At 41.1% G+C, this 24,366-nt stretch overlaps 1 protein-coding gene across 3 annotated transcripts in view; it reads right to left on the bottom strand.

Moving 5' to 3' along the window:
- BDKRB2 (bradykinin receptor B2) overlaps positions 1-24,366 on the bottom strand; it is a 32,779-nt gene extending 8,413 nt beyond the window's left edge. For 2 of the 3 annotated variants that reach the window (XM_080396271.1, XM_080396273.1), the window contains exon 1: positions 19,298-24,366. The gene's annotated coding sequence lies outside the window, so the exon portion shown is untranslated. The other variant, XM_080396272.1, reaches the window with a different exon arrangement.

The following is a 24,366-nucleotide window of genomic DNA, read 5'->3' as shown; positions in this document are numbered from 1 at the left end:
GCACTGGGCACAAATGGCAAGGTTTCGATAGTGGAGGGGTTGCAGGGTGCCCTCTGTGGGAGGTGGTGATGACCTGCCCAGTACTGGTGGCAGCCAGCCCTGTCGACACTGCCTTGACCGAGGGAGGGGGGCTTTGGGGTCTGCTGGTGCAGGGATGCATTGAGCAACAGCTTGATCCTGCCAATGCTGCAAATGGAGAATTCTTGCAGAGGGACTGGGAAGAAGGGGTTAATCAGCTGTAGTTGCTGGGCTGTTGTATTGTCTTTACAGGCAAGTGGAGAGGGACCCCAAAAAGGTGGTGCTCACTGGTGCCATGACCAGAAAGTTCTGAGGGCTGGTCACAGTCACTAGCACACCTTGGTATCACCTTGTAACCTAGTGGGATGTCCTGCTGGTCAAGGACTGACCTGTATGTGTTGTACTGAGGGCATTATGCCTGAAGACAGATGTGAGATTGTCAGCAAGCCAGGATTAGCGTGTAGAGTCCAGGAGTGCAGTTAATATTGGAGTAAGTGTCCTGTGTGGAGGGAAAGTCTTCATGCTACAGCCATACGTGCTGGGTCCTATGGACGTTCTTGAAAGAAAAGCAGCAGGATATGATGAAGTGGGACAAAAAGCCCTTTAAGGATCAAGAGCTGTGAGCTAAGCATGGAAGGGCAGGGAAAAAATGGTCAGAGCTCAGTTAATGCTGCTACACTGCGAGCAAGCTCCAGGACAGCTAAGCAGTCTGATGCATTGCTTTAATCTCCAAATGGGAAATGCCCATGATACCTCAGTTGAACTTCTTCCGTAACCCATTTTGGATCTGGATGAAGCTCTACAGCTACTGGACTCATGAATCTGTTAGTACCTCCACTAGTGCTGTTAATCTTTGCTTGTACTATGCTAAACATTTGCTTGTATGACAAGATATAGCAGATAAAATATTACGATGGCCTCAGTTATGTGTTTTGCAAGGCCTGAAAAGTGTAATAAATATTCAGATTTTTGCAGTGTTATCTCCAGTAATCTACTCTAAGGGAGCAAGGGAGGGACTTTCTAATGCACATATTCAAGTTGTTGTGACTTTTCTGGTTACCTGTTTTGAAGAAACAAGGTGTGAAATTTGTAATTAGCATATACTGAGATTGCCATAACATTAACTTGTTAATTTAGTCCTCAGGGACAAAAGATGGAGCATATAACAGATAAATGTTCAGGCTGTTACGATGTTAAACCCTATAATGTGGTTTGCTGAAGCAAATGGTGGAATATTAAAAAGTGTAAGTACACAGTCATGATATTAACCTGTATAGTCTAATCTGCAAGGACAAAAGACAGAGCAGGCCCAAGGCCCCACTAGTGTTCTACTCCAAATGAGGGATTTCTGTGGTATATGTCCATTCACGATGAAGGTTGTCTCAAGAGCAGCTTAACTTTCCATTTATTTCAGGGATTTCTTAACAAGGGATGGGCCTTGGAAGAGAGGTATGACACCCAGTCTATAGCATCCTTAACTGTATTTTATAATTATCTGTTTAAGTGTCGACAGTGGCCAAAAGTGTTTTTGGATACATAGAGCTGGCTTGCCATACATACGTACAGCTCCATATACAGCTGAGCTTTGATGGCATTGAGGAGTAGAAAAGCTGGGAGGACAAACATGGTTTTGAGTGAGTGGCTACAAATTGGCAGGGGTACTGGCTCACTTCTGACATGGTGCTTTTTTAGAAGACCGGTCAGCTACAGAAAGCAATAAGAAAACACCCCAGCACTGCCACAGCCTCTCCTCTAAACCTCTGTTTCTATGCAGAGCCGAGCCTGCTGTGATGCTATGTATTTTTTGTGGGGGTTTGTCCTCCTGACCATCTCTGAGCCCAGCTTGGGCAGCTGTGTCCCCCCGTGGTGCCTATTAGTCTGGCAGCCTTGCTTCTTCACGTTAGTGTAAAAGCTACAGTAAATGCAACAGAGGAGCTGTCAGAGCCATTAAGAAGAAAAAAGTTATCTGCCCAACAGATCTGATGTGACTAAAATAAGAAATAGCAGGAGTTTAAAAGCTGCCATAGGTAAGGGCTGTCGTCCACAGCATGCTGCATACAAGGAAGCCTTGTCCTGCTGACTATGTAAGCACTGCTGCTGCTTTCTCAGGAGCTCGGAGTGTAAACCTGACTCACCCAGTAAGTTGCTAAGAGGCTGTAGAACTGCCTCTAAACTGCCCCATTTGTGACCGTCTAACAGGTATTTTCTGGCCAAGGAGGGGTAGGTTTCATTTGAACAGCTTTGGAGGATTTGGTTCCAGGACAATGTCTGTTTGCAAGGAAAAGATTTTTTTATTTAGTAAGAGGTGTAACAAAACTATCTCAATGCATATTTTCTCCTTTAGCTCCACACCTACAAGTCTAGCAGGCCTGAAGCACATGTGATGGGATAGCGTTAGCAGAGGCATGGCTCAGCAAGAGCCCAAAGGTATGCTGGAAGACTGAGGTCATCTGTGATGGGTTTTTATTGTCAGAATTTAGTATCAACAAAAATATAGGCAAGACATCCTCCTTATAAATTCTATACCTTCTCCGTAAGGCTTATTTTCAAAGTTGGTATTTCAGCCTGCTCCTCTTTCAACCTTTACTGCTGCAAAAAAGCATCTATCCCCCAAGAAGTTATCTATCCCCAGTGCACTGTCTCTTGTTTCCATCTAATCCAAACCCAGTGGGACTGCTTGTAGCCCTCTTTGGCCTTAGTAGGAGTTTCATTTGTGTCTCCATTTGACTGAATATCAAAAGGTAATTATGTGGCTTTTGTGGCATCTCTGAAGCGTGCTCTGAAAGTTACTCAATGTCCTTTTATTTCTGTTTTACTGAGGAAGCATTCTTTATTTTGGAGAGGTAGAAGTGTCAGACATGTCTAAAATGTTCTGCTATTACTGACCCCGTGACTAATTTTTAATTTCCAGTCTTTGTATAATGAATCTTTAATGGGCTTTAGCACATGTGAGGTTGTAGGTTAGTGGATGCTTTTTGTGGCAATGTTAGCTTAAACATTTGATGTTCTTCGTTCACCCTTCACTCTCCCTTTCCACCCTGCGGCTGCCCTCACAGTTCATAAGGCTTCATGTTGAACCAGATTGAGGAATTTGACTGGGACAAAAATAACCTTGGGAAAGAAAAAGTTACTTTTAATGCAAACAGACTCCTTAATTGGTCTGAAAATTAAGGCAATAAAGAAAAGATACAGAGGAGCTACCTCTCAAAAGCGGAATTTTTAGAGACCCTTTGGTGTGTAACCTTGAAGCACATGTGGAAGGACAGCCATTGCTCTGCAGTTCTCACTAAGGGTGTTTACATCAATTATGTCAGGGAAAATGGAAACAGAAGTTGTTCTGTTAACGTAGCTATTTCGATACCAATGAGCCTAAGGTGAGAAGATACTATTAATTTTCTCTCCTGGGTGAGAGATTAAACCACTCCCAATACTGTCTATTGCAATCAACTAAAGAAAGATGTGGAAAGAGCACAAGCCCAATCAAGTGCAGTGAAGCACTTTGCATAACATTTTTTTTTCCATGTGGTAATCTTAAATGTGCTCACTTTAGACTCTCCAGTGTTATACTTTTCCTAAAACATCCCATAATTTTAGTCCTAAATAACTTGCGATGTTATTTTTCAATGCTGTTTAGATATCCCATTCAATAACTGTGATGATTCTGACAAAGGTATTATTTATGTGTAAGATAATTATAATGAGATGGAGAGGGACAGAATGGCTGGACTGCTGTGAGTTGAAAGCTGGTAGGAGGAGGAAAATATGAAGTGGTTTGGAGAGAATTACTGAACACAGGGTATTTGTATATGGAAAAAAGGCCAATTTCATTATGAACACTGTTTTGATTTAGTCCAGATTTGGTGATGGTGTTGGAGTCCCAGTCCATATTTGACCTGTGACTTGATGCCCTCAATATTTTAGAAACTTTTCTAACAATGCCCTTCAGAATATTGCAAATGTCACCAAATCTTGATGTTGGTGCCATTCTGAAAGAGCAGTTTTAGTAAAATAATTTTATTTAAACTGAACCAAGAAATAATTGTTTTTAACATTAGAGGCTGTTCCAGGATCAAAAAACCAGGATCTTCAAGCTTCTCCAGCCACTAAATCATTCAATTTCGACCTTGTCAGCCTCAGAAGTTTTAAAGACCCAGCTGGATAAAGGCCAGAGCAGCATGGTCTGATTTCATAGCTGACCCAGCTTTGACAAGGTTGGGCTAGAGACCTTCAAGGTCCCTTCCAATCTGGATTATCCTAATTTACTTAATTTGCGCTTCTTGTTCTAATACTTGAAACTTCCAGTTGTATTCAGGCTGACAAACAACAGCTGAATTTCAGCAGCGCATGCCTGAGCTCACTGGAGTGTCCTGGCTTACCAAGGTGCCCTTGTTCCCTGCAGTTCCTTTGGAGGCTAAGGATGTTCTGTTGAAAGCACTGTGGGAACTGGCTTTTGCTAAAGTTTTTTGGTGTTTTTATTTTGTTTGTTTGCTTGTTTGTTTTCATATATATTGGGACACAAAATTGGCTCATCCAAGTCACAGAAGGAACCAGAGGAAAGCTTTGTTTTGGTGTTGGTAGAGATTCTCAGCCGGGGGCAGGAAGCAGCCCGAGTGCCAAGAAAGCAGAGCCTGCACAGCCAGGAGCTGAGCGACCAACGCTGGTGACAAGCATGCCAAGTTAGTCTTCTGCATCAGGCTGGCTTGTGATGCACCGGGCTGTTGGAGCCATGTTTCAACATGTACCGTTCTGTTTACTTTTCTAATCTTTATGTTGCTTCAGTTATCTCCTTAGGTGGCTAGAAAAGAAAGAAAAGCCTAGAAAAAGAGTGAGTGAGAGACCTGGAAGACTTACCCGGAGGCATTAAGTCAGTGAAACAGGAGGGACGCACAGGAAATTAAAATAGAAATCCATTTTTATTGGCAACTTGGTCTGGCATAGCAATGGAGAGTTTTGCCTCTTTTCAACAGAAAACTTGAGGGACTGTATTCAGTGTGTATGGAGGAGATGAAAAAAATGTTATTTTGAGGGAAAGCAGCAGCCAGGTGTTTGGGAAGCAATTCAGGTGCTTGAATACGGGCATTTTGGAAAGCGCAGGCTGTCTGGGATGTCTGCATGGGACTGGTATGTGATACGGAACCTCCAGGCAGTCTTCTGGAGACAAATAGGACACCCTGGAGTTTCTGAAGCACGCCTAGACCCTGCAGGGGCTCCTTTACCCCTTGATGTTAGCATTAAGATTAGAGGGAGGGAGACATAACTCCACTGTGAAGCCAGCAAATCTTTGGGCTTCACAGAGCATTACATGGACTATAAAATAGAGCATTATAGTTCTAAAATGAAACAGAATTATCACAAAGGAAGATAAGAAAAAGACTCTTCTTCCAGAAGAAATCATTAAAATAAAAGTTTCTGATTTTTAAGTAATTGAAAAATAGAATAAAGGAGGCTTGAGTCTATATCTGAAATGAGTAGGAGTGTGATGTAGTGCTCAATGTACCGGACCTTGGCTTAGTGCTGTTTTTAAGGAAAATTCCTGCTCCTTGTCTTTTGGGAGAATAGGAATGCTGTGTAAAGTTGGTGGTACCTTGGCAACAGCTAAAGCAGATGAGATACAAGCAAAGGTTTTTGTTTTTACTCTTTGGGTTTCTTCTGAAAAAGGTATTATCCATGGGTGAAATAGCAGGGGAAAAAACCAAACCTTCCTCCATATACTAATTTTTGCTGACTTTCTGACCTTTCAAAAATCTGCATGTCCATAACACCTTCCTCATTCCTGAGAACTCTGTATTCCTCAGTTGATTTAAAGCTTATCCATTATTTAGCCTTTGCTAACTATCTCAAAGGCAACATAAGCTAGAAAAGTTCAGCAAGAAATAACTTTGAATTAACCACTTTCCTTGGAGAAATATTTCTTCTTCTTTCTCTGAAGTATGGAAGAGAGAAAATACACATTTAGTCAGAAATGTAATGCCATACAGCTCTGATCATCTGTCATTCCTATTGTGATATCTATAAATACCATGTATTATTTTATTGTTTATTAACAGTAATTTTACTGAGAGTAATTTACAAATGCGAGTGGATTCAGTCACTCAGAAATCCTTTTCCTGTGAAAATTTCTCAGATGAGCTGCTATCAGGCTACATGACTTTATCCCAGTGAGTGGTGAGCACAAGGGCCAGACGGAGAGCTTGGGCACACTTATCAGGCACTTCTTAAAACAAAGTGCAATGAAGATTTAGTTACAGTTCTGTTGCATGTGTTAGCTCACTTAGCCGTTTGGAGTTGTGTAATTTCTCTTGTATGAAAACCTTTCATAGATCCTGGATTTGAGAAAGTATCCCCAAAAAGCATTGCCACTGGTGATACACAGAACATTCCTTTTGCAGAGAAAGGCTGCATCAAAGCTTCATTAAATTAGAAAGGGAAAGGTATAGGCAAGTAAATAATAGAAAATGCCAAATACCTTGAATACTATTCTAGGGTTGTTTTGAGACATATCATAGCAAGGTGCAGGTTGGACAAAGGAGTGAAATAAGAGAGTAAATCCTTCAGCTGTTTTTTTTTACTTTTCTTTTCTTACCCACCCCCCCACCCCACCCCCAATAAACCTTCTGATAATATTTGAAAGCGTTTGGCAATAAGAGTAAATGAGGTCTGTAATCGTGGGACCAACAAGAACTGAAAATTTGATACATACAAGACCTGCACGTAGTGGTGTACTCAGAACAACAATTCCCTAAGTTAAGTTTAGACCTGAATAACTGGTTTAATGTTTTGTTTTCCTGGAGATTTCTATTATGTTAATGCTGTGCAGCTTTTCCCTTTATTTTGTACATGATGGATTAGTAAACGCAGTAGAACTTTCTGTACTTGTTCAGCAACTTTTACCATTGCAGTTCACAATCAGAGAAAGAAGATCAATTAAAAAACTATTAAACTACTCTGAAAACAGAAATCACTGTTTTTCTCTGAGCTCCCAGCACACACTTCAATTTCTGCTGTTCAAACAACTCTGATAAAATTTAAGTTGTTTTGATTTACTGAGTTACCAGCTTTCTCAACATGGTATATGTCTGTGAAGAAATGAAGTATAAGATGCTCTTGAGTCTAAGTGTTAATCAAGCATAAACTGATTTGTTCTTTTTGTGGTCATTGGGCAGGTGAGAGACCTATTTCCAAGTCTCCATTCTTTTAACTTGGAACAAAATCTGGAACTCAGGTGATCCACATGCCTGTATGCTAAAAGGCCACAAGCTTATTGATTAATGTTGATTAAGACTATTTTTCTTCATGAAGATATTTCAAATTAGTATAAATACTTAAATAATTGTTGAAGCAGGGACATGAATGTGATTCTTCCATCTTTGGAAAAATCTAATTTATAATATAAATTTCATTATAATATAAATCTCACAAGTCCTTCTCCCTCTCCTCGTGAATATTAAATTACTCGTGAAAATTAAATTGCTGCTGTTCCCAAGTCTCTCTAACCTTTAATTCTCCAGCAGCTTAATCTTCATGGACTGCCCCCTCCTAACCCCTTAGATTTAGTGTGACTCTGCTCCAATGTGTCTGAAGTCCTCAGAGCTTTGTCTCCCTGAACCAAGCTGGTAAGTTTCTAATTCTTTCCCAGCAAGGCAAATTACTCTTACACAATGCACTCGTCACAGCTGAATCTATACTTTTTCTGTGTATATTGTAGTTTGTTTGCTCCAAACTTTTTGGCAATTGAGAAAAGTAATATTCAAACAGTAGAAAACTGACCACAAACTCACTCTGCAAGGCTGGCAGGATATTTGGTTCTGTTCTTTTTGGCATTTCCCCATATGAGAACAGATGAGGTTAACCATGAGCACTTGTTGTCCAAAGTTCAGCCAACAACCAACATTTAAGTTAGGGTTAGGGTCAGGAGAGAGAGAAATCTAGGAGCTTCAGTAGGAGTGGAACTGCAAAAACACTGCAGAAGTGAACAGTCGCCCAAATGAGTTCTTCCCTGAGAACTTTTTAATGGGAACCATGGCTGGTTGTCATGGCCTGAGACTCAGTCCATGCCGAGGGTTCAGGTTTGGGCTAGGAAACTCACAGACTATGCCTGCTCTTTCAGAGGTAGGGTGAGCCCTATCATGCCTATACATGGGTTTGTCACACTTTTGGCACTGTCTTATCAGTGCTCTGTGTTTTCCTGTGTGTATGACACTGGAGCAGCCTACTTTTGCACACTGGTGTCTTGGGTTTTGTTGACAGCATTTGCTTTCAGAAAGCTGTGAGCGTATCACTGAGCTTAGGGTCCATCTGCTGCCATATCCGACTTTGTTCTTTTGGGGTTTATCTACTTGATCTTCATATTTGGCCCAAAATGATGTTTTGTATTTCAGTCTTGGTAAGGTAAGGGGTAGAGCGTCAAACTTTGCAAACAGCATCAAGCTTTTCTCTTCTTTTTCTCAGGTTCCTTGGTGTCTTTGAGGGCAAGCACTAGTTTACAGCAATAACATAAGCAGGAATGTTGCTACTTCCCTAGTAGCTGCTACTTCCCTAGGAAGGCATTTTAAATAATGCCAGAGTAGGACACATCCCTGAAAGCGCTGGTTTAAGATTCCCACTCAGCTCAGCTTTCAGGCTGAGTGGCTCCCTTTCTCAAAGGCACAGATGGAGGAGGCGCTGAGGAAAATGGAGAAATGAAGATGGCAGATGTAAATCAGGAGAGGGGCCCTGGCAAATTTGCAGGTCACACAGGTGGAGGCAAAGAGAAATGTACCTGATGAAGACAGTGCTCTCTGGGGCCCTGATTATTGCTAGGTAGAAATAAGTAAGGGACAACACACTTGCTTTGTAGTATGGGTGGAAGAAACCCAAAGTTTGGTCTTATTTGCCGAGTCACTAGCTCACTAGCTTCTATCATTAGCCAAAAGGCCTCTGGCCAACAGGTGCAGTGATCAGATAATGTTTTGCTCACATTTTTCATCTTTGTAGGGTTTGCACTCAACATTGGACCTGTTGCTGAGAAGGTGATCATCTATTAACATAATTTATTCCTGATCCTAGCTGGCTTGCTGCCTAGCTTGATAATATCTCCCCCTTTGCACTGTTTTGCAAACAATGATGGATGGGAGCAAGCCTAACTGCACATTTGTAGAGGGAGAAGCAGCAAAAGCACTGCTTGGAGTGAGAGTAACATGCTTTGGCACCAGGAACCATGCAGGGCTCACTGTCGGGTGGCTGTGGCTGCTGGGAAAGACCAAGCCTTGTCCCAGGGCTGAAATTTTGCTTGTCCCTTAACCCTCCTGCGCTCATGGTGTCTGTCTACAAAGCTGAATGATCACAACTCATGCAGTTTAACTGAAGTACAAAGACAAATGAGACACTGTAAACTTCCTGACTTTTATGATATGACACGTAGATTTACTAGGTTGGAATAGGGTCAAAGGAAGTAGTGTCCCCTCCCTTGAGCACTGCAGGCACCACAGGAATTCTCTGTTGTAGACAAGGGACTGCTGTACCCCACCAGCGCTGCAAAATTCAAAGATCTTTAAGCACTAATGATGTGAGGCCAGTTTAATATCCATTGCAGGAATCTGATGTCATGTGAAACAGCAGGTCTGATGGTATCAAACACTACAATGCATCTATCAAGTGGCAGACAACACCTTGAGCCCAGTGAATAGCTAAGGTAACCTGTATCCACTGATAAAGAAATAAAATGCTAGTGATTTTATCAAAACTGGCTTGTGCAGCTAGGTTGTATTTCTTCGTTAAAGAAAGAATTTCCTGCTTTAGAAAACAACCTTTCCTGACACCCAGATAGATCGAAACTACTGCAACTACTATGCTGAAACCAGCTAAGTTAGAAAAGAAATAGGTGAATTTTAAAACAGTGATGACATTTTTTGAGATGTGGGCTGGAGGAACTGTTCTTAGGATAGGTTCTCAGAACAGGTCTTGGGGTTCAACTAATTGGGTAGTTATAAATTACTCTCAGTGTGAAAGACAGATGAGTAGTGATGAAGTGTGCCAGTGACATAAATTGCTTGATATCTTCATTACAGACAACAATGGGAATATTCTGCAGAAAACACTGGACAATAATAGAGCAAAAGAAGTGGAATAATAAGAGGAGAAAACTGTAAAGCACTTCTGTTCCCCAAGATGTAGTAACTGGTGCTCCTTTATTTGCCTTGCTATAGCAGAGGCACAGAATAGCTCTTCAACAGTGCACAAACCTCCACTTAAGGCTCTCTCGCTGATATGCACGTGGATGTCCTCTAAAGCTTTTTTGTTTGTTGCGTTACTCCTAGCAGACCTCTTCAGCTCAGTTTAGCCACTCCTTTCTCTTAGGAACAGAAATACTGCTCTTTTCCCTGGGTAGCAGCTCTAAGTTCTCATGATTAGGCAAAACGTGAGGGTCTAATGGCCAAACTATTTGCCAATATTGCTCCCTTTGCACATTAAATACTTAATGGAGAGATCTGAATTTCAGATGGACTGGCTCTGTGCCCTGAAACCACTTTGCTTCTAACACCTTGAGAACATTGTGGCAGCCATTTAGAAAAAAGGCAGAGATTTGACATCTCCAGTGCCTCCAATTGCTGTTGTCAAGGGTATTTGCAATAATGCAACATTGCCTGTGAATTTTCACCACTGGCTTTCACCAGTATGGCCTTAGAGAAAAGCCTGACTGTCTCCAATAGCAAAGATTGGAAGTTCATAGTATGTGTGGCTGAATGGTTGCTGTTCCAAAATCTAGTAGTTATTTCTTTGACAGCTACTGCTTTCCTCATTTCTCATCATACAGGTAACTGATTATTTTACTCTGGAGTTGATTAAGTCTCTGTTGCGTTTTATGGAACCATAAAAGATGTTCTATACTGTCATATTATGGCTGCAAAACAAATTTGCAAATACAAAGTCACCCCCACCAGCAGCTGGCCATGTTTCAGTCACTATGACTTTTTCTATTGCTGAGCCACATGCTGATGGCTGTGTGCAAGCAGAGGAGTCTGTAGTGCAGAGGACATTGCAGGCAGCATCTCTCCTCTCTATAAATTAGTAATAATGCCTTGTGTTCTCTTAATGCCTTCCACCAAAGGGATGTATGGATGGCTTCACTGAATAATAGTGCAGTTTTCAAATGTCACGTTGGGCTCTGACAACAGAACAGGCTAGAAAGTGTGATTAACTATATAACATTCAAGTGAAATTACAGCTTTAATTTCAAGCAGGTAGAACTGAAAGGAGTTGATATTTATCCAGGTTGTTCAAGTTAGCACCTTTGTCACATGGGCTTCTTAAGACAGTCTCAGTTTAATTTAGAACCTCTGACAACAGCTGTGTATCTCCAAACCTACATGAAACTATAAACTCAGATTTCAATCTCCTGAAAAACTTTTCTCATGGACCATCCCAGTGAATGATCCCCAGCATCACTGGTTTGTGTCAAAGAAGGCAATACAAGCATGACATGATACTCGTTGTGTAAATGGCAGGTTGTCTTCGCTAAAAGAATTGGTGTGGTTTTTGATTTGTTTTGAGTTTTTTGTTTGTTGTTCGTTTTGTTTTGTTTTGTTTTAATTTCATACTTTTAAGAACTTGTAAAAGCAGTGTGCAGCAGTGCAAGCACTGGTGAGCTCCCTTCTCAAGGAGAAGTCTAGTTTGGAAGGTGCTTCACTTCTTAAATGATAAACTTCAGAGAGCCATCTTGCCTTGCCCTTCCTAGGTCACACATGTCCTGCTATGCTGTTGCTTGAGCAGCTGGGACAGTCATTTCATATTATTTTAATGTATCTGCTCCTGACTTAGCCAGTGCACGAAGCATTTGCAATTGGAAAGAGGTCAGTTTCCAGATATCATGGTTAAAAATCACCACAGTTTGTATTTTGCAAAGGAAAGCTCAAAAACCAGATCTACAAATTGGAAACGGGGTATGTGTGTGTGTGTGTGTGTGAGCAACTATAGTGAACTTCAGACTGTATTGCAATTTCCTTGACAGTCACAGCAGATAAAAATCAGATGTACATCCAAATGTAGCCTGTTTTTTCTGCTGAAAACCCAGGGGGACTCTAATGTCAACAGTTCCTAATACACCGTATTTCTATTGGAAGAATTAAGAATTCAGATACATGATGATAGGGATTTGGTGATTGTACAAAAGTGCATGTGGCTTTCAACACTCAGAGGTCTAGGAAGTTCAGGACACTTCTTCAGTTGAGAAGTGGGGTAATGCACAGAACATATTCGCAATAGTCAGTGTTTGGATTACAATTTTATTTTTGCCTTTTCATGCTTTGCCAGTGTTCTGAAATTAACGTGTGTATTAATTTATTGTCTCCTGTTGCTAACAAAGGGATGACATCTGAGCCTTACTGGAATCTGGTGCAGCCAATATGTATTTCACTCTATATACGTGGGTTTTGAGCACCGGTGTTCACCACGATATGCCCATCTGCTCTTTCCAGAATGTCAGAGCCAACAAAAAAAAAAACCCAAACATGGTGAGAATTTAGTTAGATAGACATATTCCCTTAGTATGTGCCACAGCTCCTTCAAAGAACCATTGCTACCAAAACTAACAAAACCCAAAGATCCTTCAAAGATTGGGCAGTCACATGGTGTTGGGTTGTCATCGGGTGGCTCTGCAGGCTGACACAAGATCGGAAACCTTTTCCTGTCTGCACAACGGTAGCAAATGATAGATCACGCTTTCTGGTACCTCACACTCACGTGTTATTACAGCTCTGGAGGAGATATTTTATAAAATGTTGGAGGAGGGGAACTTTCTTTTTGTATTAAAATGACTATCAAACCAGAAAGTGTCTGGAGAAACTGATTTTAAAAGGAAGATTTTTCACAAAAAATCGGGGGAATTTAACAGAAAATATTTTGAAGATGTCATTTCTGATCTTGAACAAAGAAGGAGACATCCTGAATGCTAATAGCTTAGCAGGAGCCCCAGATTCACTCTTGCCCTGTCTGTCCAACCAGCCAGTATATTATTTTTACAAAGTGTAGCAGCTTTGAAAAAGAGCATAAAAGAGCCCAACTTGCCCAGCTTATCTGCCAGGCACTTGCTTAAGAAAGAGGATGCCTTGTTCAAAATCCCTGATCTGCGCTACCCATTCCCAGGCAGCTTTCTCCTGTGCATGTGCATGTGTTCTGTGTTTTGGTTCCTTGCTTTTGTTAAAAATGTCAAGATTCTTTAATTCTGGATGGGAATTTCACTTCTTCCTTCTGCCTTTCCCGATTTTTCAGTGAAACAGATATTTTGTCTTCTCACCAGCTTTGTTAATTTTGAAAAATGTTCTGATTTCAGTTAATCATGTCACCTTTGAACTTCTGTACCATCACTTTTGCAGCTGCTGTAGACCAGAAAGTGCTGTGTAGAATCGCACATGACAGTTTTCTGCAGCAGGCAGCAAAGGCTTGTGGCGGGGTGTCAGGGCAGGAAGAAGTGAAGAGGAAATGAGCAGATGTGAGTTCTGGAAGAAAACATAACACTGCTAAGGAAAACAAACAGAGGAGAAATGCTGCTGCTCAGAAGGAAGCAAGAAGAAATGGAAGGAAGGAAAAAAAGGGGGAAAAAAGGTTTTAATTTCCCAAAAGGGAAAAGGGCTCCAAAACAAATAATGAATAGGGATTCCTGCCTGAGTCAGGTATATACCAAAGTTATGAGAGTTTTATCTGCAATTTTGATTTAGAATGTTATAAAACCTATATAGTTACACAGTTTGGATCCTTATTTTACCTGTCTTCAAAATAGTCCAAAATTTGAAGTGATTTGATTCTTGTATTTATGCTCAAACTTTTCTTTGATTTTTTTAAGGTTATTTGACCAGAGTCCATTTATCCTAAATCAAACCTTATTAAATGTGTTCTATTTAACCCTTTTTTAAAAACAGACACAAATGTGCAGTGGAAACTACTTCTACAGTAAACCTGTCTATAGTGGTACATGACGCAAAGTGTAGCAGAATGGAACTCCAGATGTCTCATACTGTAAAGATATGAGCTGTAATCATGATTTGAGTGCCAATTTGTAGATTATGTCTATTGTGGAAGAAAACAAATTGCAGTCTTCTTACATTGCAAAAAAACCTAATGTTCCAAAGCGTCGCAGGAAACACCTACACAAAACTGACTCCACTTTGTTACTTCTACTTCCTTCTGCTTCTGGAAAATGTCCCTTTTGCTGAGCTGTCTGGCTGCAATTTCTTGGTTATAATGTGACTCTTTTAATGGGGAAAAAAAAGGTTTCTCAGAAGAATGATGTAAGCAGAAGGTGAGAGCCCACAGCTGTCTTATGCAACATGCCTGTACATGCTCTTTATAAAAAAATACCTATGTTATAAATTAAAACTTCTGTGAACAATACCCCAGCCATTCCTGAATTGCATTGATGTCTGATTCATTATGACTACTTTAACCAGGTTGGAATAGTAACAACTTGAAAATTAACTTGCAACTCACAGAGGAAAAAAGAAAAGAACTATTGAGAAAGCTTGGATTCTTATGACTTGGAAATTTTGGCATGAACTAGAAGAAAAAAAGCAAGAGCGAGCCTTGCCCAAGCAAAGAAGAAATAAACAAACACAACGGTCTTCATCCTAATAGATGGACACATCAGAAATGTCTGATGAAAATATTTGTTTAGCATTTTGAACAAAATAAAAATCTGAGAATGAGGAAAAAAGTGGTGGAGACTCCTTGTAGGATTGTCCCCCAGTAATGGGTAGGACAGGGTTGCATGGATAGCATGATTATGCAGAACATGTATTTTACTTCTCTGACAAGATACTAATAAATCTCTGTGTTTGTCTATATAGGTGAATATATCTGTGTCTATATATACATCTATGTATGCAGAGAGAAAGGAGAGAGAATTTCCGCAAAGCAAACATTTCCTGATCACCTTTATTGCCAAAACTAATTTGCCTGCTGTTTTGCTGTTTACTGTGGGAGAAAGTGGTTTGTGAGTTTCCCATGCTGGTCACTGGAAGCACCAGGCACAGCAGAACTTTCTGGGTGATGCCAAGGAGAACAGCCACCTGTGAGCTGGTCTTGAGCAGGTAAAGTGGGATTCTGTACGAGTAGCATGTGGCAGGGCTCTCCAGGGTACAAACACCGTGTGTGGAGGGTTTGATTTAGATGACTCGGTCTAAGGAAATAAAGAAATAAGAAATCCGTCTTTGAGCTCAGACATCATAAACTGAGTGAGACCATCATAACAAAGAACCTGATGACACTAGACAGGTTGTAAGATTCACTGGCAGAAGTTCAGCATCGAGCTCAAGCTGTACAGTTACAAAGGCTGAAATCTGACTTGGAGTGTATTTTGTGTCCCACAGCAAAGTTCACCTGTTGTGATAGATAAAGGAACACCCACTGCACAGGTTTCTTTCTTGTCTCCTGACTTCACAGCCGGGAAACATAAGCATTTCACAGACCTTCCCTCTGGCAAAAAAAGCCAGAAAAAGCACGTGGCTGTGCTATCATGTTTGGTAAGCAGGTTACTGGCGAGGATATCGCTCATCTCTTCTCATAGATCTGTAAGACCTCATCTGCTATAAATTGTCCTCACTCTGCTGATGTGGATGGCACCAGGAGAATTCTATCCAGCTGAGGACCTATCCTGTGTGGCTAGTTGTACCATATTTTATGTCCCTTCATCTGGTTGGTTGCTCGGCGTGCTGTTTGCCCTGGTCTAGCAGGTAGGACCCGGAGCACGGCTCTGAAGATATTGCCATAGTGTCTGTGTTCTGCTGATGACCGGAGGCTTTGGTGATAATCAATGTGCAAAAGCGCGGTGCAAGCACAGGGACAGGCTTTGCCTTAAGGAGCTTGTAATCTAGGCAGAAGCCAGCTATAATACAGAGTGTAGAATATAGCTTGTTACGGGAAAAGGCTGCTGGAGAAGGAGATGAGAGATGCATGCAGACCTGGGCTAAAACCTAGTGACATAGACTGCAATATTTCTGTCTTCCTACTTGCTTGTTTAAGGATCAGGTCCCACCTTTGAATTATAAAGACTTCACAGCTGCTTTTTGTAAAAATGCTCAGAGGACCTGATTAAACACTTCCAGTTTACTGGCTTGCCCACTACCTGCAGGCAGTTTACCCTTCACATTAGGAAAGTGGCTTGGGTTATCGCTCTGCTCTGTGTGTGTGGGCAAGGGGCTCACATGGCCCTTCTGGAGGGGAACCTGCTGCCTTTCCCTCGTACCCCATGACACTTGAGAGCAGCAGCCTTTCAGTCAGTCAGACAGCGCATAGGAAATCATACAGCCACAGCAAAGGGACAGAGCACCTCCAGAGGCACAGGGGTGTGGGTCCCAGCAGCAACGCTGCAGGAGGAAAACCATCTACGGCCAGTTCTGCCTCTGGGCATGCATGTATAAGTCCTGTTAATATTAAAAAGACCTGGACCCCTATCCGTAGCTCACTCTTTTTTTTTTACGTCATTTACCTGTAATCTCAGATAACGTGAGTGGGAGAAATGGATTTCTGCATTTTGACAGCTCCATTCTCTGCAAATCAGCCATAGTCTGAAGTCTGTCTTTGCAGCACTATCAGCACTCTGGTGTACCTTCGTGTGCAAAGCTCAGCACTAGTGGATCTGCAGACCTGGTGATCGGATTTGTTTGCAGGGATCACAAAAACCAGCCCAACCCTGCTGAATCGAGATGAGGAGTTAAACATGTAGGGGAGGTAAATACAGAAAAGCAGCAAAAGTAAGTCAAGTCCACCCCTTCGGGGAACATCAAGAGTCCTGAAGCCACCATGTCTGAATGTGCTGGATTTGCTTATCATTGGACTGAAGGCAGCATGCTTTCAGCAGGTAACTTTGCTCTTCATCGTTTTCTGGTCTGTGTCCCATTTGTGCCTCTCCCCCAATATTTAAATCCTTAGTGGGGTACTCAACCATGACCACGGTCCCTCCGTCCCAATGCACTAGCATTACTCCCAAGTAAATGAAGCATCACTGCTGTGGTGGTCACTAGCAGGTGCAACTTTGTCTGCGTGACGACAGCAGCCTGCAGAGCCCAAGTTTAAAGTGTTGCTGTAGTGCTCTCATCCTCTGCGCCTTCCCATTGTGGCTGAGCCTACCTGCCTTGGGGCTGTCACGGTGCAGAGGTGCTCTCGCCTCCTTCCATCCCTGCGCGGGGGCACCCGGCTGAGGGGTGTAGCTGGTCCAGCACCTGCCTGCCAGCTGCTGGGTCTGTGAGCCAGCACCCAAAGCCTGCACTGCAGGGTGCCATTCCCTCCCCCTGCCCATCCACACGGAGTCCTCCGACTAAGGGGAGCTTCTGGCTCCACTTTAAAGTACCCACAGCTGTGTGTCAGCCAGGCAGAGGCACAACTTCTCAGCTCAATGCATGAAGTGTCATAAACACCAGAAAGAAATATAAACCTTTAGATAAGGGGGGCGGGAGAACAACTGAAACATACGGAATACTGGGAGAGAGTTTAAGAAAATGTCAGTGGCATCAGAAGAAGCCTGGCTTGTGCGTAGCTTTTAGAGAAGTCGAGTTTTTAGCTAATGACATTAATTCTCCGGGTTGTCTTAATTTTATATTGGTTAGCATTGCTAATGAGTTCTGGTGTACTTTTGCTGTTGACTTGATTGCTATGAGGGAATTTGTTTTGAAAGCAAAACACGATTCTCTGCTGAGTTTACCTGGATTTGCAATATTACATTTTTTCCTGCTGTGGCTTTGAAAACAAGTGGGATTTAGGTATCTAAGAGCTTTTTACCCCCTTCTTTTCATGAAAAACAGACTTTCAAACACTGACTTTTCTTAAGTAGTGGATTTTAGGGTCTCCATAATGAATGTGCTAAAATTCTCCCAAATTCCTCATTTTCTCTCTGAGAAAAGACTTCAACTATTACATACCTGTGAGAATTTTTTACAGCTGTGTTCCAGTGCAGTGATGAGATTCTTATTTCAGGAAGCTCTAACCCAGTAGGAAAGGCAGGTTTTTTTGTTGGATTGTTGGTACAAAATGTTCAGGTAACTCTGAGTAACTCAGTTAATCTTGTTCTAGCACGTATGGGGCCCAATGACAAAGATTTTCTGGAGCTGGCTCTGCTCTGGCTGTTCCAAATTCTTTATTAACTTCGGTATGTTTATCTCTTCTCTGTGTTTTCAGTATTCACACTGAAAACACAACAAGTATATTTGGAAATCTGTAAATGATTCTGAAGTGTGAAGATGTTTCTCTTAATTTTTTTCTTAACAATTGCATATTCTCAGAGAACAGTATAGTAACCATATGACTGATATTACTCAATATCCTGATACTTTAATCTTAGAGACTCTGCTGTAAAAATAGATATTTTTTTTTCCTAGATAACTGTCTTCTAGCTTCTTTAAGGAAATATGCACAACTGTTCAAGATAAAAGTATATTTTTATCTTAGGAGATAGCATCTGAAAGATTACATACAGTGTATTAAAATAAGGCTTTTAACGACAAACTATTTGAACTCCTTTGGTTTTATGACTATTTTGTTATTATTATGCTAAGATGGCTGCTTAGGATACCAAGTAAATGGAAAATGAAGAGCTGAAAGTATAGCATATATTTCAACCTTCTGTCTTTTCATTATATGATCATAGTTAGAATCCCAGGTCTAAGATTTTCTTTGTTTTCTTCTTAGTAAGATATGAAAAATCTTTAAAGGTTGAGTCTTTGCCGTTCAATCAGTGAAGACAGGGCAGGTTAGCAGCGTAAGGGACACGCACGCACACACTTCCTGCCCCACAAAGTTTACAATCAAAATAATAAACACAGAGAAAACGATCAGTACGTACAGAAAAGAATTGCCTTTAGTATCTCCCTACTATTTTGTAGGCAATTTCTCAGCTAAAAACAAAGTTAGCTGCTTGCACTTTCTGTTGTTGTTTTTGTGAGATGAAAGAACGCGTGCCCATGGTGTGACTAGAGACGTGGAATGTCTTCTGGAGAGAAAAAATCCTTACCCTCCAGTAGCTCATACACTGAATATTATCTGTGGCAGGTGAAAAGCCCTGTGCCCTTGATATGCTGGGTACTTTGAAATAAAGCATTTTTCTGTAAACGTTACAGCTCTGTAAAACCTGACAAGTTACAAAATCACATTAGGAATAATTACTTTTCTCCTTTGTGTTCCTGGAACACTAATAACATCAGCTCTTTTTCACTGAACCAGAAATATATTAAGAATTCAAGAAGTGGTTTCCAAGAAGCAACAAACAATACCCAATGTAATTAATGAGAACATTTTATATTGAAGTGGGAACACATACCTTGACTGCAAATTCACCACTGAGCAGGTACAAACGAGTGAAGTGCAACACGTCTCTGGGAACAGCCAAGCTCCTTCTGTTGTTTGAATGAGTCTAACTTCTAGTTTTCTGCCCCTCCCTGAACCGAACAGACTCATCCCTCTGTTGATGACATCATATTCCTGGATTTTCTCCCATACTATATTTTAAAAGCAACATTTGTCTAATGTAGCCAGTATGAGACAGCTGATATTTTTGAATATGAGTGGTAAACAACACAAATCCAGGTAAAATCCTGATGTGCCACAGTATGCATGTAAAACAATCATTTGTTTGCACAGCAGCTGCCAGAATCATGTGTGACCACACACACACACACACACAGATCTGATCCTGATTTTGCTGGATGGTGAATGAATTTCTTTTTACTGATGTTGGATTCAATCAAGAGCTAAACAAGTCAGCTCTCTGGAGGATTTGGATCTTTAAAACAGAAAATATCAAATACCTCATTTACAACCTAACATACTTTTTTTTCATGGGAAGAAATTCACTGTTTATGTTTCTGGAAGACACCGTTCTTCCTCAGCAGAAGTAAGTCTCTGGCTACTCGGTCTGCTGAGAATTAATACAGGTTCCAAATAACACTTAAAGATCTACTTTGTACCAAATTGCTTCGAGCTTATTGACTTTTATTCTGGATCTGAGATAATTAACAGAGAACTAATTTTAGAGTGTTTGTAAAAGGCATAGCTGTTTTTCTGCTAATATTTATGCAGTTAAATTGAAATCTGAAATAGGAACCATGGTTGCAGAATTCCACACAAAGAAATGAACAGAGAAAAGAACAGTCCACTCTCCGATTCCCACAAAATACTAATTCTGAAAGATAAGGATTCAGGAAAATGTCTATGCTGTGACCCATGGTATCCACCAGGGGAAATATTTGGCCCTCATAGTTCTAGGGCAATACTCTCACTTGCACTTTTCCCACCAGGAATACCTGCTTTGCTTTCTGATCATTTTCCTTTTCTTTCTTGGAATCTGTCATAATAGCTGCTCAGTACATTTTCTTTCTTTATTGCCACTAGTTGAGTCATGCTTTCCTATCAGCAGTTTCTCCCCCTGGTCTGTCCCTGCTTCCCCTGCATTAGTTCTAGATCCATTGTGTAATCTCAGGACTCAAAATCTCAAAGATCATCATTATGCATTTTTCTTTTGGTTCTTTTAAGTCCTTCTATACCTGAATAAACATTTTAGGATTACCTCTAGATTTTGGTTGGACAGGGATTTAGTATAAAACTTTACATAATTTTGCAAATGCAGCACAGCAAAATTCTGCTTTGATTCTGAGATATCTTTCATGTGTTCATACGAGCAACTTTGCTGGCTTATTTGTAGTAATAAAACCCAGCTACAGCCAGATCTACTCAGTTACACCTGAGGAATGTGGACAACTTCTGGAAGAGCAGGTGAGGAGTGTTCTACCGCCTTTTTAGGAGGCTGAGGCAGGTGTTTCCAGCAACCAGTCTCCTATGGAGACTTGCTGAAAGGGGAAACAAGTGCCTGTAATCATCTCAAAAGTTTCAGAAAGGCAATGCTCAGCAAAGAAGGAAGCATTAGTGGTTCAGGGGTGTGGGGGAGGTAACAAACACATGAGCCAGGCTTCATGTGCTGTTCAGTTAGCCATTTGTAATACTTCAGTTAATATTCACTTCAAATGTATCAAGGAGATAAAATGCGGAATCTTCAATAACTTTGCATAAAGCTAGAACAGTCTGAGCTCAAGTGAGTGAGAGAAATTTCCCCTTTTCTCTCCCCATCATCTTCTGGCTTTGGATAAAATAATGGTCTGGACAGCTGCAAGATGCCACAGCTGAGAGTCATAACCTGTAATTGTGAAAGCTTTAATCACTTCGAACTGGGTTACTTGGGAGCATTCCTGCTCGGTTAGTATTTCTCTATGAAGCTAGGAGAACATACCTGAATTTTGGATTCTCTTAATTCAAGACAACAAAAGTGAGTAAAAAGTAAATGCAATGGGAGTATTGGTTGCCTTGGTGGTTCATCAGGACTGTTGTCAGCACTTTCTGGGGGAGAAAGATCTTACCTCGTGACTTTACTGATTAATTGCTGAACTGTTTCAAGTGTGTTTTACTCTTTCCCACCCTACTTGCAAAGCTATGGCTGACTTTGTGTTCCTGGATTTGGAAGAGTGCAGTAGTCCTTGGCTTTCTGACAGGGACCTACAACGTTGAGTGTTAGTGTTTGAGCAGGAGTCCCCATGTGTACAGGTGACTTGCACTATGGACCATGCGAGTGAGAGGAGCTGTGTTCAGATGAAGACCTGCTCTTAAAGCCTGACTGTGTGTATGTGCGTGCTGGCCAGGTCCTAGAAGAAGCTTTTCTTGCAGCTAAGTCTGTGTATCTACTTCCCCTACAAACTTTGTGTTTTCCCAAGACCCACTGACAAAAATCAGTGACTGAAGAGATTTAGGTACTTTCTTTACATAGGATGTTGATTAATTTTCTTTTCCTTGCCCTGGACTGAGTCTGATCCTCCTATTGTATCTGGACAGTTCTCTGTCATCTGTGAGGTTTTTGTATCATCACAGAGCCCTAGCTGCTTGACATGTGTTGTGGTTTAAACAATCATCTATTTTGGTCAGTTACATTTTTCTGGAATAAGAATAGTGGTTTGTGTTGGTTGGTTTGGTTTTTTTTCTTCTTTTGCCTGTTTCTGGCTATCCAGAACAAAATGAGTTGCATTTATTTCAAAACCTTATATCTCCAATTCATAAAGATGTGCTATTTCCTTCCTACAATTAAAGAATTTTAGTGCTTTCTTTTTCTCATTGTAAGGGGGGTGGAATTAATCAGAATTTAGAAGGTGTGTGAGCTACTGGGGACTGTACAATGGGTTTAGTCCTGAAAACCCTTGAAGGAGACAAAGGTTGACTACAGATGCACAGAGTATCACTAGAGAAGCAAAGGCAATGCTGATGGAAACATCTGCAGCTTACTTACCAGAGCAAAACAAACCCTTTAATTTGAAAACCAGATCCTCTGCACATGGTATCATACGGGTACATGGTCGGAATTGAACTTCTTCAATTCTGTGAAAGGGGCATCATTCATCTTCAGAAGTAGCAGGGTGGATCTCAAGTTATCCCTTTGCAAGCATATACAGAAAACCACAGAAAGCACTGAGTGCAGTGGTGCTGTCTTAGCAGTAAAACCATCTTCAGCTAAGTAGCTAGAAGCTGAATCTGCACTGAACAAGACCAAGGAAATGACACTGGAATGAACAGAGCAGGCAAGGGACCCTGCTTTTCCGCACCTTTTATAGGTCCATTCATACTGTAGCAGGCAATGCTATTGACATGAGGATGTCCCTCTGCAAGACGTGGAAACAGTGATTTTTTTTTAATTTTTTTTTAATCTATGTGTCCAAAAGTATGGGAGGGATTATCATCGTGACTGCAACTCTTGCCCCTCTTCCTTCTCTAAATTAATCACGCCTTAGCCACAGCTCCAAGGTAGGGGTTATGACCTTCGCAAGGAGCTGGCAGTCTAATGTTATATAGGTTTATCCCCACGATAATGTCTGGCATATCTCTGCTACTTCCTGGTAACTCTGTAAATTTTCATTTCATTTACAAACAGCATTAGGATTGTGTGTCTTTCCTGCTTCCTAAACGGCTCCCTCTGACCAAGCTTCTCACCATGGTGCCACTTGCATGCTAGTGCATGGGACTAGGTCTGACATACAGCTCTGCAGGATGTTATGGCTTAGGTTATTGCTTCTCTGCTGTTTTGTGGCAAATGTTTTTCTCTCTTTCCTTTGTAGACATTAGGTGAGAGTGGTTATAACTGCTTAGCACCAGGAAGAAGATCAGAAAAACCAAAACCACATAACAAAAATAACCCTGAACTAAAGTACCGGGTAGCGTACCTATCCTCACAGTTACTGAAATTTTCCTGTAAACAGTGCTACAGATGTGCCTCAAATTAAGCTCTTCCACTCAGGAAGGAAACTTCTGCTTCTCCTCATTAAAATCAGATTCTTTTTCTTGCTCTTATTGGAAATGCTAAGATACAGGGGTTCCTCTGTATCCTGAGAGAACTGCAAAGGATGCATGCTGCTGTCTGTATCCAACACTGCAAGTGTACAAGTTAAAACATATGTTGTACAAGCTAAGCAAATATCCTTTTTCTAATATTCTTTGGGTTGAACACCCCCAAATTAACACTACATCACTTATCAACTAGAGATTAAGGAGACTTTTAATCATCATGCGCTGCCTCAGTTGCACTGGGCTTTGTTGAAAACTGCCGGTGCACACTGCTCTCTTCCTGAGCTCCCCAGGTGAAATTTTGCCAGTTGGTTCGTTTTTTAACTCTTTAGTGCTTGTCTGTTAAGTTCTACTAACAGAGACGTAATGTAAACGCAGGAGCCATGGTCTGCTCAGTGCATCAATATCTGTTTCAGATTGCTGATAAGAATGGCTGTGATAACAGCATGGGTTACTTGTGCCCCAAATATGAGGGCAGGGAGGGTAGCTGTATGATCAGCCCTTTGTTAGGGGAAGGTGAAGGGATGTGGCACAGGAGGGAGTGTCATAATATCTGGCAATTTAGTAGGGGGAGGATGAGAAGAGAGTGATAACCCCTGTGATTCTTTGTAGCCTTCCTTCCCTGCAGGTGGTGATGGATGGACAAGAGTCTTTTTCTCATATACTTAAATGTCAGTGTCGTGCAAGTCCTGCACAAATTAAAAAAAAAAAAAATTGTTGTGAAAATCTGCCAAAACAAAGGCTGCTGTGATTCCCATTGGGATGCTGTAGTGATTAGACTGGTTTTGTTTTATTTTATTTAGTATTTTTATTTTAAAAATTTAATGGGTTTTCAGTCAAAAACCATATACCTCTGGGAACTATATATTCTGTTTATGTCTGGGTTTTGCATTGTTTATATAAAAACTCTGCTGACTTCCCAGATTTGGTGAACTACAGCCTAGTAAGATAATGCAGATTCCCAAGGCAGTCTTTGTAGCCATTCAGGCCCATACATGCTGAACTTAAGGGAAA

Source organism: Falco punctatus, assembly GCF_963210335.1.
Source record: "Falco punctatus genome assembly, chromosome: 7".
NCBI classification, from domain to species: Eukaryota; Metazoa; Chordata; class Aves; order Falconiformes; family Falconidae; genus Falco; species Falco punctatus.
Note: the sequence above shows the minus strand (reverse complement) of the source record. Positions and strands in the feature narration are given on the sequence as shown.